General features: G+C 43.0%; 1 long non-coding RNA gene across 1 annotated transcript; it reads right to left on the bottom strand.

The window, feature by feature from the left end:
* Nucleotides 1-2253: 2253 nt before the first annotated feature.
* LOC125523943 (uncharacterized) lies at nucleotides 2254-3729 on the bottom strand. The gene is made up of 3 exons (XR_015611682.1): nucleotides 3166-3729; nucleotides 2752-2836; nucleotides 2254-2663 (listed from the first exon to the last, which is right to left on the bottom strand). It is a non-coding gene; the product is annotated as an uncharacterized LOC125523943 (long non-coding RNA).
* Nucleotides 3730-15635: the final 11906 nt, after the last annotated feature.

Here is a 15635-nt window from a genome sequence, read left to right as displayed (position 1 = left end):
GCACAATTCTGGAGTCTCTACTGATTTGTCGTATTACCCAATTATCATTCCAGGGTGTTCTTAGGGTACTACCACCCTTAAAAACAAACTTGTGGGGCTTTCCAAAATCTCTTTATTCCATGATGATTCTTCATTGAGCTTCTGTGATTTAGACCTGAGACAAGTCTTCTCAGAATCCATTTTTTTCCAAACATAACTATCGAGACTCTCATGGTGGTCGAATTGAATATCTTCCAAATGGAACTCCTTGAAGATCTTCGGGTTTACTCCTCACCCTTTAGCCTATGCTAGGCACGATTGCCTATTTCCAGGGGTAACACGTCTTACCATTCTATGGTTTTAGGCTTGTCGTACCGGCACTCTACTAGGTTTTGAAATCTCTCTGATTAACCCATCAAACATACAAAAGTATATAATAAGAGTCTCCGGTATGGTGATCAATCCATCCCGTACTCAAATTATTACCCCATATGTAGATAAGTAAATCACGTATTCTAACACTCGGTCTTTCTCACTCCTCTTTAAGAGGTCTTCACCTGCAACACTAATAAAACGCTTTTGGGTGACGTTGTTCCTACACATGTCGTGTTATAATTTACATCCGAGAAATAGCAGAACTTTTATGCGTCAAAGTTGCATTCTCCTTACGAATAGATTCCTTATTACATCCTTTAACCTCTCATACAATTTCGAGTTCAAAATAGCTTATTACAAGTGCTGCCATCCACATGGATTGGTACGGTCAAGCATGTAAACCCAACATTATTCCTTACTCCTTCGTAAGAAGTTTAGTCCAGCTCACTACAAGAAATATGTCAACTTGTGACCTTGACTATTGGTCACCGAAAGGTCATTGTTTTTCATTTGCGACCTTTTTGTGACCAAAAACAGAAGGTCAAAAGCTGGTCGTCGTAAACTGACATTCACGACCTTCTTTGTGAGAAGGTCGTAGACGTTTACGACCAAAATATGCCTACTGTCTCGTTTTGGTCACTAACAGCCTCCCCAGGCCACGTAGGCATCCGACGTGGCAATCCAATGTGGCACAAGAATCAGCCCGGTCCAATTCGGTGTTTATATGGGCCGAGCCCATTAATTCAGCCCACTTATAATTTTTTCCTGCCATTTTTGGTCAACTGCTTTGGGCATTTTGCGGTCCATTTTAAATTTGGGCCTCACGATTTTTACTGTGCATTTAATTTTTGGGCCTTGGACTTTTTGCGATCCAATTTTTGGGCCTTGGCCTCTTTGCGATCCAATTCTTTTTGGGCTGTAGCCATTTCGACCAGTTTTTCATTTGGTACAATAGACATTTCAGCCAGTTTTTAATTTGGGCCATGCCTCTTTATTTCAAATACAATTTACAGCACAAACATAGAATCAACCCTAATTCAATACCAATATATTCTGTTTTTGACCACTTTTAATCCAAGAATACATTTCAAGTAAACATAAAATAATATTCCAAGGATTTGTACATATGTTCTAGCATTTGAATAATAAGTTCAGCAAGCAAATATACACCAAATTCTCAGCAAGATCAACAATACATCCAAATTCCCAGAAAATACGGCATTACAACAAACATATAAAGCAAGTCGTTGTCTTGGACTTCTAGCTTCTTCAAAAAAATCAGCACATAACTCTCCTGTAGATGAGAAGGAAAGCCACATGTTCAGTCTCGATATGGGTAATATATGCTAAAAATAAATCCAAGAACCATGCAAGAGCCTAGGTTTTGCTATCATTTGGACACCCAGATTGGCGATTCAAGCTCATGGCCGGGATCTACCAGAATCAGAACATAATAAACATAGAAAACATATGTGGAAATGAGTTTCTATTCAGAATAGCAAATATTCCTAAATGAACAGATTCTAGAATGAACATTCTAGAGCACAAATTCTAGAATGAAACACAACATAGTGTGGCAGAGTATTGAGGTGTTGGGTAATTCTTCAGTGGGCTAACAAAATCATCATGTTCCAGTCAGTTCCAGCCCTGGTTTTCCTCTTCGCCTAGCAAGGCAAATCAGATGTCCATGGGTCTGTGAACTCATCTAAGACTAATTACAATGGCACAACTCTATCACAGTACAGCATGCTTTTGTCTGTGAACGAGCATTCCAATTTTTTTTCAAAAAGGAAAACAAGTAAAAAAGAAGATGTCCCGTCTTCCCCCCAATGCTAGCAGGAAGATACCTAGAGGTTTGATGGACCAGCTAAAGCGCGACAGCAAAAAGAAAGCAACATGGACACACAGTGCACAGGGCTCTACGACATTGATCTCCAAAATCATGGAACAAGGACCAAAGTTTTCACTGAGCACTCGGCCCTCTAGCATATTAACAAGCATTCCATATGATCAGGATGAACTTATTGTCCAATATACTTGACAGGAGATTCACTACTGAGTATCAACAGGGATCCATTTCCAAATGAATTCCATCGAATGCCTTCCAGTTGCGCTGACAATGAAGATGCAATGCTCATGAAATGGTACGAACACGTTACGATACCAAATATCAGCAAGCCACACAAGCATATCAATGGAACTGCAGCATGTCCAACGCAGCGACGTCCATCCTCTTCCGGGACCTGTTGATGTTCTCCTCAACAAAGCTTCTTGTCATCTTAACCAGCGACGGCACCCACTTTGTAAGCCTGCACAGGCAGCTCAGCGACAGTTAGAAGGCAGCAGCAGGAAAATCTGCTATGGATGCGTCTCGGTGGCACCAAATCGGTCGCTCACCCCCTGACTTCTTCCAGCATCTCGGGTGGGGGCTCGCGCCGGACTTTGTTGATGAACATGCCGTACAGATCCTCCGCCGGTCCATCTGCCACGACAACAATCATGTTTTCATACCAAGTCGGTAATATGCTCCAGTTAAGGAAAAAAATGGAGACTAGCAACTCATGTATCAACATTTAACGCTTCGACGATGGTTAATTGCAGCTCATAATAGCACAGAAACAGAGCACACTACATACACATCCTCCTGCTCCTATCAAACCTGTCATGGACCAGAATGCTGATCAGACTACTCTGCCTGACACTGAAACTGTAATTCTCCCTGTTCTTCGGTTCTACTGTGCTCTATCTGCTCCAGCCTAACTGATGCTATTTATTTACGGACTTTGAAGGAAAATCGCAGCTTCAACTTACAATGCATCAATTTTTCGAGAAGCATCAGACGCTTCAGCTTCAGCTTCCTCTTCACCCGTGGGTCTTCCTCCGCGGCTCCGCGACGCAAAGCAAGCGGAAGGAGAAGCCCGCTGCTGGAACGCGCGCACGGAGGGGAAGGTCGTCACCGGAGAAGGAGCAGAGTGAGGAAGCCCGCTCCCTGCTCGTCGTCCTCGTGTCGGATCCGGCGCGCGGTAGACGTCGCCGGCCTTGGTTCGTGGAGGCCCCTTGACGGCGGGGGAGGAAGGTCGCTTGCTCGGGAGATCGATTGATGGCGATGGCGCCTGGACGAAGAAGTGAGGGGAACTGGGCTCGGCGGTGGTACCAGTGCGGGGGCGAGGGGACGGGCGGAGGAAGAGCGGCGGACGTCCTCTAGGAGGCGAGGAGGAGCGGGTGGTGGCGCGGGTGCGGGCGGCGGGGTCGGATCTGAATCGGGAGGGATGGGATCGGAGGGGTGGCGGCGGCGATGTGGGAGACGAGGGGGAGCGCGTGAGGTGGGTGGCTGATCTGGAGCGCTAGGGTTCGTGGGGTGAGAGGGTGAGGGGGTTTCCTTTTTTCATTTTCTTTTTTTTGAGACAAAGAGGGGGAGGGGGTGAGGGAGAAAGGGCTGCCGTCGGATCCGAGAGCATCCGATGGCGTTTGAGCACGGTCCGCGTGACATGTCCATGGACCAATCAGAAGCCCAGTACACATTATGACCTTCTAAATTGGTCGTAATCGACTAAAAGTAAGGTGTTGAATCATATAAACAGTTTTATGACATGAGAAATTCAAAAAAAAAATTCTCATTGTGTCAGCAAACGTGACCTAATTTTTAGGAAAACTACCAAACTTCGAATTGAAACAAGACAAATATCTTTAAAAAGTGTTATGAGAATGAGTTTTTAGGAAAAAAAATCATTTTCTATTTTTCGAGTGCCCCAAATGAGGTTTTTTTGTGAAGGACCTACCAAATATTTGTTGCAAAATTGGACCAAATCATTTTTCTAAAATACTAGGCCATATTTAATGCACAATTGACCAAATGGTTGGGTGTAAAAAGTTTGTATCCACCTCTGGTGAAAAAGACAAATTCCCGTCGATTCAGTTGGAAGCGGGTCAAATTTGAACAGCGGCCGCCTCATAGTTCGATCTTTATTTTTTCCAAAAATCATTTCTAGGTACATAAGTATCTATTTAATCAGAGAAACATCAAAAGTTTTCCAAGATTCAACCACTAGTTAGGAACGGTCAAGCCCACCGTTTTGACTGCATTTTGAAATGGGCATAAAAAATTCGTAAAAAAAATCAAAAAATTGGAAAACCTTCGCATTGTGTCATTATATGTGACCAAGTTTCCAGAAAAAATAATAAACTTGTAGTACGGTAATTATTTTTAAAAAGTGTTCTCAGAAACGAGCTATCATGCGTGAAGATTCATGGCTTTCAAGCCAAATGATCAATCTTATGGCCACATTCATGGCATAGTTTGTTCAAATGATCTCATATTGTGCACAGGGGTGCATATTGGAATTCCAAACAATGTTGCCTAAGGGAGTTTTCATTTTCTTTGCACGGAAAATTCATTTTCTATTTTTCGAGTGCCCCAAATGAGGGTTTTTTGTGAAGGACCTACCAAATATTTGTTGCAAAATCATACCAAATCATTTTTCTAAAATACTAGGCCATATTTAATGCACAATTGACAAAATAGTTGGGTGTAAAAGTTTGTATCCACCTCTGGTGAAAAAGACAAATTCTCGCTGATTCAGGTGGAAGCGAGTCAAATTTGAACTGCGGCTGCCTCATAGTTTGATCTTTATTTTTTCCAAAAATCATTTCTAGGTACATAAGTATCTATTCAATCAGAGAAACATCAAAAGTTTTCCAAGATTCAACCACTGGCTAGGAACGGTCAAGCCCACCGTTTTGACTGCATTTTGAAATGGGCATAAAAAATTCAAGAAATATCAAAAAATTGGAAAACCTTCGCATTGTGTCATTATATGTGACCAAGTTTCCAGGAAAAATAATAAACTTGTAGTACGGTAATTATTTTGAAAAAGTGTTCTCAGAAACGAGCTATCATGCGTGAAGATTCTGGCTTTCAAGCCAAATGATCAATCTTATGGTCACATTCATGACATAGTTTGTTCAAATGATCTCATATTGTGCATAGGGGTACATATTGGAATTCCAAACAATGTTGCCTAAGGGAGTTTTCATTTTCTTTGCACGGAAAATTCATTTTCCATTTTCCGAGTGCCCGAAATGAGTTTTTTTGTGAAGGACCTACCATATATTTGTTGCACAATTGGACCAAATCAATTTTCTAAAATACTAGGCCATATTTAATGCACAGTTGACCAAATGGTTGGGTGTCAAAAGTTTTGATCCACCTCTGGTGAAAAAGACAAATCCCGCCGATTCAGTAGGAAGCAGGTCAAATTTAAACTGCGGCTGCCTCATAGTTTGATCTTTATTTTTTCCAAAAATCATTTTTAGGTACAAAAGTATCTATTTAATCAGAGAAACACCAAAAAATTCCAAAATTCAACTACTAGCTAGGAACGGTCAAGCCCGCCGTTTTGACCGCATTTTGAAACGGGCATAAAAAATTAAAAAAAAATCAAAAAATTGGAAAACCTTCGCATTGTGTCTTTATATGTGACAAAGCTATGAGGAAGAATAATAAACTTGTAATATGACAATTTGGTTTAAAAAGTTTTCTTAGAAATAAGCTATCAAGTGTGAAGATTCATGACTTTCAAGCCAAATGATCAAGCTGATGGCCACATTCATGGCATAGTTTCTTCAAATGATCTCATATTGTGAACAATGGTGCATAATGGAATTCCAAACAATGTTGCCTAAGGGAGTTTTCATTTTCTTTGCACGGAAAATTCATTTTCCATTTTTCGAGTGCATGAAATGAGATTTTTTTGTGAAGGACCTACCATATATTTGTTGCAAAATTGGACCAAATCAATTTTCTAAAATACTAGGCCATATTTAATGCACAATTGATCAAATGGTCGGGTGTCAAAAGCCTTGTTCCACCTCTGGTGAAAAAGACAAATCTCCACCGATTCAACAGGAAGCGGGTCAAATTTGAACTGTACCTGCCTCATAGTTTGCTCTTTATTTTTTCCAAAAATCATTTCTAGGTACATAAGTATCTATTTAATCATAGAAATATCAAAAGGTTTCCAAGGTTCAACCACTAGCTAGGAACGGTCAAGCCCGCAGTTTTGACAGCATTTTAAAATGGGCATAAAAATTCAAAAAAAATTCAAAAAAATTAGAAAACCTTTGCATTGTGTCTTTATATGTGACAAAGTTATGAGGAAAAATAATAAACTTGTAATACGACAATTTGTTTAAAAAAGTTTTCTCAGAAATGAGTTATCAAGTGTGAAGATTCATGGCTTTCAAGCCAAACGATCAATCTTATGGCCACATTCATGGCTTAAGGAAGTTTTCATTTTCGTTGGACAAAAAATTCATTTTCCATTTTCCGAGTGCCCAAAATGACTATTTTTGTGAAGGACCTACCATATAGTTTTTGCAAAATTGGACCCCATTAATTTTCTAAAATAATAGGCCATATGTAATGTACAATTGACCAAATGGTTGGGTTTCAAAAGTTTTGATCCACCTCTCGTGAAAAAGACAAATTACCGCCGATTCAGTAGGAAGTGGGTCAAGTTTGAACTGCAGTTGCTTCATAGTTAGCTTATGAATTTTTCCAAAAATCATTTTTAGGTACATAAGTACCTATTTAATCAGAGAAACACCAAAAGTTTTCTAGGATTCAACCGTTAGCTAGGAACGGTCATGCCTGCCGTTTTAACCGCATTTTGAAACATGCATATAAAATTCAAAAAAAATGTCAAATAAATCGAGAGCATGGTATGAGGTCAAGTCATAGCATCAACATGGTAAGTACAATAAAAGTATTATTGCTAATAGGGCAACACAAGGCATGTATTAACCTAGCAAGTCATTGAATAACCAGAAGGAATCATCACCATAGAACTATGACATTTTCCAAATGAATAGTGGCTGCCAAAATAAATATTCAAATGTTCACGAGACCACTATAATTGGATAAGGCTCGACAAACGATGAAGTTGGGCTTTTCAATCACCTTAATCCGACTTACGGTTGCAAAGTTATGGCCGTTCATTCGTTAGGTAGAAAACGAATTAAAACTTGTGCATTTCTTCTCTTAACCAGTGGACGTCCAGAACATAGCTATTTTGGCGCCGGCTGAGAATGAAAGCGCCTTTCCTGGAAAACGCCTTCGATCGAATAAATTGTAATCCATTAGGAAGGCATGGCTGTGTGTGCTTTAGGGAACAGAAAACGTACTTTCAGAAGTATGCTTCCGCTTAAACTGGTCGATGGGTGCCGGGAGTCAGTTATGGCCACTTACGGGCGGGCCCCACATTATCTCTTCCCCACTCCTCCTGGTCTTCTTCTTCCTCTCGACCAGTGCAGAGGAAAGCTTCGGCTCTTACCGTTGCCGAGGAACGGCAGCACGGCGAAGGCCGTCAGCCAAGTGCCAGGACCGTGGAGCCCTGACGCACTCATCGGACCTGCGCGCAGACACTGGAGTTGGCTGGGGCGCTGCCTCGCGTGCACCATGCGGACGGCCAAGATGGCCATGGTCGGACTCGATTCGACCGCTCCAGGCTGCCCCCGAGGCCACTGACGGTTCGTGCGGAACCGTAGCGATCTCCTCTCCCTACTAGGAAAAGGCCTACTAATGGCGCACCGGTTTTGCCTACTAATGGCGCACTACCGGTGCGCCATTAGTATCACGCCACTAGTATTTTTTACTAATGGCGCACCACTGGTGTGCCATTAGTATCTGGTGTACTAATGGCGCACCACGCAGTGCGTCATTAGTTTTGCCCACAGTGCGCCACTAGTGTCTGCTATACTAATGGTGCACCACATGGTAGTGCGCCATTAGTAACAATTTTTTTATTTTTTTTTCTTAATGTCAGGTCACTATTTCACATATGAGAAATCCAACACATATATACAACAAGCATCCATATAACAATCATAGCCAACACACAAGTTCCATCATATATACATACATAGTAAACACATAGTTCCATCGTTACATATTACAAAAGTTTCACATTGTTCATCCAACACCGTTATCCATCAATTCACAAAAGTTTCACATTGATACAAAATAAAAACACAAATGGAAAAGAAGCACTCCATCAATGCAAGCTTCCGTGAATTAAATCAAATCTGCAAAATGATAAACAAGAAGTTAGAAGAAGAAGAAGAAGAAGAAGAAGAAGAAGAAGAAGAGAAGAAGAAGAAGAAGACTAGAAGAATACTAGAGGAAGAACACTAGAAGAATACTAGAAGAAGAATAAGAAGAAGAATAAGAACAAGAAGCTTATTATGTAAACTTGATCATTTTGTGCTAACATAAGTTATTTTGGAGCTAACCTATAGGAAACTAAGCATATAAGCTCTAAGTTAGCATATTAGAGCCAACTTAGGTAAAATGAAGCTAACCTATGTCATTTTGGAAAAGAAGAAGAATAAGAAGAAGACTATAAGCTTATTATGTAAACTTGATCATTTTGTGCTAACAGAAGTTATTTTGGAGCTAACCTATAGGAAACTAAGCATATAAGCTCTAAGTTAGTATATTAGAGCCAACTTAGATAAAATGAAGCTAACCTATGTCATTTTGGAAAAGAAGAAGAATAAGAAAAAGACTATAAGCTTATTATGTAAACTTGATCATTTTGTGCTAACATAAGTTATTTTGGAGCTAACCTATAGGAAACTAAGCATATAATTAAGCTCTAAGTTAGCATATTAGAGCCAACTTAGGTAAAATGAAGCTAACCTATAGGAAACTAAGCATATTAGAGATAACATAGGTAACTAAGTATATATATATATCATTTTGGAGATCTGACATACCTGACAAAGTTCAGTTCTCATGCATTGTTCTTCTCCTTCTCTTTCTCCTTCCTCAGCCTGATGCGCCAAGAGCGGCGAGGCGGTGGAGGCAGTGGAGGCAGTGGGATGTAGTCTTCTACCACAATTGGCGTGGTCATGTCGCCCAGCTGTGGGATCGCCGGCGCCACCACCGGTGCGTGGTCATTGTCAGGCACCACCACCATCGCGAGGCCACCTTCAGGCACGACCATCGCTAGGTCATCCTCAGCCACCTCCATCTCTTGCCCATGGTCAGCCACCACCATCTCTTGCCCTTGGTCAGCCACCACCAGCGCTAGGTCATCCTCAGCCTGATGCCCATCGTCATCCTGCAGCTCCTCATCCCCACTCTGCTCCTCTTCTCCTGCACTCCAGTCCGGATCATCCTTCTTGTTGTCTATGCTGCTGCCAGAATCGCTGCTGCTTTCGCTACAGCCAGAATCGCTGCTGCTTTCGCTACAGCCATAGTCGCTGTTGCTTTGGCCGTAGCCAGTGTCGCTGCTGCTGCTCCCATTACCTGTCCAAAATGCAACAATGACCGTTAACAATCGATGTGAGACAAAGCCAAATGTAGAGGAATAAGAAGAGGCAGAACGTACCGGCATCATCATCGTCAGCGTAGCGCATGCGACACATAGTCGTGTTGAACACCTTCACGATGAGCATGGTGGCATCGTCGTCGTACCTGAAGAGAAGGAAGTACCCCAGCCGCAGTAAAATTCAGTAGGAAAATATCATCATAGTAATATAATCAGTGCATCAAAATATCAGACCATCTCAGTGCATCAACAAAATTCAGTAAAATTCAGTGCATCAACTCCATGTACTCGAGTACTCTTTCTGTGAAATACAGTGCATCTACTAGAAACAAAATTCAGTAAATTTCCAGCAACTACTCCTAATGCAAACAAGATTCACCTAGCAAGGTTTATTTGACATGGAGTAGTTTATTTCATAGAGTAAACATTAGCACTATTTGATAGTAAAAGGTTTTAGCTAATTTGAATTAACTGAAAGCAGCAGTACATCATTTTTATTGATAGTAAAATGTTCAAAGAAACAGAAATATCAGTACAATAGCTAGATTACACTATCAGTACACTAGCAGTAAAATGTTCATTTACTTTGAATAAACAAATATTCAAGAAGATTTGCTTGTCCTACTCCTGCAGATCACCAAGCATCTTTTTTAATCCAGCTAATTAACTGAAACTTGCACTAAACTACTGTTGTCCCGCACTACTGCAAGTGCCATACTACTGCAAGTGCTATACTACTGCAGAGAATTATGCCCACTTGAGTTGGAGTTAATGACCTCGATAGACTGTCACTGGCAGTAAGAGAGTAGCACTACTAGTACTAGCCTTGTACTACTTGTAATGGAAGAATATGACACGGTGCTAGTACACAGGTACAAATTATAATCAGTAGGAAAATATCATCATAATAATATCATCATTCAGTAGGAAAACAACCTTAGCTAGGTCAGTTCTGAACTACATATGGCAATCTCACTTTTAGGAAAGGAGGATCATCATACACATATATAGCTCACTTCATCTGGGGCAGGGGCTATGGCAGAGGATTTCACTCAAAACTGAAGCAGTATATACCTGAATGATGTGAAGCGTTGTCCCAGATGTATTCACAAGAGGCTAGAAGATGTGCTCAACCAACTGTCACAAAAACAAATAAATTATTATTTGCCTAAGTTGGTACAAGGAATGTACAGGTACCAAAATCTCATCACACTAGCTAAAAGACGACAAACATGTCTTGTTAAGAACTTAAGATATGTCAAAAATTGACAGGAGCTTCATCATTTTTATTGCTAGGTTCATAGTAAGACTTAACATTGCTTCCTGTGCAATATTAACTAGATGTATGGTTTACTTGAGTTATACATGTTTCTACTTACAAGGTTATATCTGAAAACAGAACTAAATAGACATTTTAAATATATTTCACTCATAATATGACCTTTTCCTGCAACTGTAACTACGAAATCCAAATTTCCTTGGTTCAGTTTCAGTAAATGTCTGAAACAAACACTAGGCTTTGCCTACCGATGTGCAAAACAAAAAACAAACTAAATTAGCATGACATTCAGCAGGAACGAAGAATGGATAAAGAACTGAAGAAACACAACATTCAGAGAAACACACAATAGCTTGCAGTGGCTTCCGTCGCGCGGTCCTTTCAAAAGTTCATAGCAGCGGAGCGCAATGCAGGCCGAAAAAAAGATCATCTACTGCATTCTCCCCACAAGAATGAACACAGGTCGGCAGCTCCTCGATAACCTCATGGAAAACCATATTCAGTTTTGAGATGCATAGTAAGAGCGACTCCACTAGCATTCCACTACTACAAGCTAGTTTGGAAATTCAGTCATAACCGTTGGGTTTTTAGTCAAACAAGTAGAGTAAAATGAACAAGCAAGCGACCGGCAGCAGCGATTAGGGCTGGTGGTGGGGGGCGGCGTGGAAGGCGCGGGCTTTGGAGGGGGAGCACGGCGGGTGGCGGCGAGGCGGACGGTGGGGAGGCGGGGAGCTTCGGACTTGGGGGCGGGGCTGACGGCGGGGAGGAGGGCGGAGTGGAGGTGGAGGGCGCAGCGGAAGGGAAGGGAGGGAGGGAATGGGGAGGAAGGGTGGAGAGGGAGGAAGGAGGAGAGGTACCTGGGCGGGCGCGGCCGATCGCAGGAGGGGTCGGGGTTGGGGTCGGGGTCGGTGGCGGCGCAGGGCAGGGGCCGACGCGGGGAGGCGGCGCAGGGCAGGCGCCGACGCGGGGAGGCTGTCGGTGACGGCGAGGTCGGGGAGGTGCCGGCGATGGCGCGGGGGCGGCGGCGCACGTAGGGGCGGCGGCGTCATGGGTCGTCGGGGCAACGCGCGGGTGGGAAAGTGGATCTGGCGAGAGGGAGAAGGGGTCGGGCGAGTTAGAGCTAGGGGGAAGATTACTAATGGCGCACCCCCGAGCGGTGCGCCATTAGTTATCTTTTTTTAGATAGCAATGGCGCACCACCCGATCGGTGCGCCATTAGTATGTTGTTATTATTATTATTATTATTATTATTTGTTGATATTTTTTAATTTTTTTATAAAAATAGTAATAATTTTTTTATAAAAACAATAATAATTTCTTTATGAATATGAAAAAATATCATCAAATGGGGTTGCTCGGCGGCGGTGGAGCGGGCCGGGGAGGGTGCGGGGGGTCGGCGGCGGCGGTGGAGCGGGGGAGGGTGTGGTGGGTCGTCGGCGGCGGTGGAGCGGGGGAGGGTGCGGGAGGTGCTCGGCGGCGGTGGAGCGCGGGCCGGGGAGGGTGCGGGGGGTCGGCGGCGGCGGTGGAGCGGGGGAGGGTGCGGGGGTGCTCGACGACGGTGGAGCTGGCCGGGGAGGGTGCGGGGGTCGGCGGCGGCGGTGGAGCGGGGGAGGGTGCGGGGGGTCGGCGGCGGCGGTGGAGCGGGGGAGGGTGCGGAGGGCATCGAGATCGAGATGGAGGGGGATAGCGATCGAGATGGAGGCATATATATACTAATGGCGCACTGTGACATGGTGCGCAATTAGTAGTTTTGCAAAAAAAAATAAAAAAAAAATTCAGTACTGGAGCACTCCTAGTATGGTGCGCCATTACTAGTTAGAACTAGTAATGGCGCACTTCGGTCTGATGCGCCATTAGTATGTATGTAAAAATGAAAAAAAAATTATAACTAGTGGCGCACCTTTTGTGTGGTGCGCCATTAGTGTCTTCCACACTAATGGCGCATCACCAACTGGTGCGCCATTAGTATATAGTAGTGGCGCACTACTTCCCTGGTGTGCCATTAGTGTCAATCCTATCTATAGATCTTTTCCTAGTAGTGTCTCCATTTCCCCCCTGTTTCCCTCGTCGAATGTGTCCTCTAGCCTTGTTCCCCACCATGGTCGGAGCTGGTTGCCGCCGCCGCGTAGCCCGCGGCTTCTATCGCCCTTGCCTGACCCAAACAAGGATGCGGCCGAGCTCCTAGACATCCCAGGAGGTCGTAGAGCTCCTCACCACATCCGCTTGTGCCCCATAGCATCACCGCCGTCGCACCCTTGCCATGGCCGCCGCCAAACCTTGTCGCGCGACCCTGTTTCCGGTGACCCCCGCGACCAAAAGCATCACCAGAGATGAGCGTGAGCGCCAGACCCCTATAAAACCCATCCGCGCATCAAATGGACGCCAGAGCAGCGAATCCGGTGAGCATCCGTCGTGACCAGAGGTCACCGGCGTTTAGTCGCCAGCTAACCGTGTCGGTAGAGGCTAATTGCCCATTTATTTTAGTTTTGAGCCTATGACAGTTGGGCCCCACCACTTAATTAACCCAGAGTTAGTTTCTGATCAAAGATTAATCTAATAAAGCTCTAAAATAATAAATAAACATTTCATAATCTAAATGCCACGTCACATGACATGTAGGACAAATTGCTTAGGTGTCTGTCCAGTCACCACTTTATAACTGAAAATATATTGCTATTACATGTTACGACCATGTAAATTGGTCAATGATGGACAAAAAATAACATTGTAAATCATGTTCACAAATTTACGACCATTTCATGTAAGGATATTAAGACCTTTCTGACTAAAATGGTCATTATGATTTAGGGTTTGAAGTCTCTTAGAGAGCTTTTGACCAATTGGTCTCAAATGGTCATAGATTTACGACCAATTCTTTCAGGGTCACTGACAGAAGGTCACAAGTTGACATATTTCATGTAGTGGCTGAAAACGTGCGATGTAGTCCTTGAACTCATTAATCCTATGCTCCTTCACGATGGCCATGAACTTCATGTCCATCAGCTCAGCATATACTTCCCGCAAGTACTCTTGGGCATGACGAAGTCTGGCTTCAAGGATTTCCCCAATCTGACGTATGGCTTCCATGGCAGCTTCACGAACAGAGTCGAAGAAGGTGGTTCGAGGTACTCGGGAAATGAAAAAGTATTGCCCAGTAGTCTTTGGACAAACTCCTTTTACACGAAAGAGGTGTACTTTCACGTACCAAAGTTCCACTCCATTTTCAATGAAAGGATAACCCTTGTAGAGAGCATCTCCTTCAAGGTGAATATGTCCCATCATATCCTTCAAGATCTTTGGAAAATCATGGTCACTAGTCAAAGTCATGATCATTTCTGGGCCCTTGTGGAATGACTCGTAAAGGGTTGCCATCTGCAGTTTAAAGGAAAGATAGAGTTCAAAACAACAAGGTATGTATCTCCTTCGAAGAAATGTGGTTGTTTCCACGAGTAAAAGTTTAGTGGTTGGTTCGTCCATGGTTTAAGGTTTTGGTCTAGGTGAGATAGAGCTTAGGAAGGAAAATAGATGGACACACACACACACGGCACAATCAACAACCAACTCCTATCTCAATGTTCTTAGCGTTTATAATAGGCTCGTTTACTATGGTTTCGTCCTGAAGTCTTCAATCCTTCAGTTATTGGAAGTCTTCAGTGTGTGATGCTTCACCCGTTTGAAGGTATCCTGTTAATCATCCGTAACTTGCACCTCTCAATGTTGAATTAAATAGTACATACCTACGGAATTCGTATCCTAACAATGCAAGATTTTAAATCACACAACTCAAATGACAACAAAATCAAATCAATGGCGAAGAACTCCAATAAAACTCCAAATTCACTCATAGATTTCAAACAAACAATTCCTATGGTACCTTCATCCACATGAGTTGGCATGGTCGGGCACACTAATCGCACTCTTTCGTTTATTTCACAACTCTCATGGTGGTTTGGATTCAAGTAGGATATTCCTTGGTAGTGGTAATCTTCAGCTTCTTCATATCCATCTTAGTCTGGAGTGTCTTGAGTTCTTCTTCAACCTCTTGGATGTAAAATCCAGTACCGAAGACTCCTTCGCTTAGCATCAATTCCATGAAGTAACCTTTAGGCTCTTGAAAATCCATACCAAATATCATTGTCAAAGTCATTGGAGTCTCGGAGGTTGGTCATCTAAGTTTTTTGAGGGCAGACGAGAGCTTAGTAAAGAAAACAAGAGGATAGGAGAATACTTGTCGGTGCTATTGAAAATATAAGTCGTTCCTATCAAGGTTTTCCTATTTCTAAACCATTTTCTAGGGTCACGTCCTACAGTCAACGTATGCTCTGATACCATTTTGTAATGACCCGGATTTGGTAAAATCCAAGTCTCTGTGCTTACTGTGCTATCCCTGGATCATAGCTAGCACACACAGTAACAAAAAGGAATATCAGTAAGACATACATCATTCTACTACAACGGTAGATCCAGATATATATACAAATCATACCTTAGGCACAGCTCAAGCTGGCAGATAATACAGCAGAATTATACATAGTCGCTAAGTTAGGCTCCATCAACGCCACTGGGCTCGTTGAGTGTAGACCTTAACCCTATCGTCTCTTAATCTGTCAAGATCTGCACATGACAGGTGCAGGTGAGTACGTGGAATGTCAAATGGTTGTTCCTTCAAC

The sequence above is a fragment of the Triticum urartu genome, chromosome 7A (assembly GCF_056163025.1).
Source record: "Triticum urartu cultivar PI428250 chromosome 7A, HENAU_Tu73, whole genome shotgun sequence".
NCBI lineage: Eukaryota > Viridiplantae > Streptophyta > Magnoliopsida > Poales > Poaceae > Triticum > Triticum urartu.
The sequence above is the reverse complement of the archived record's forward strand: the minus strand, read 5'-3'. Positions and strand labels throughout refer to the sequence as shown.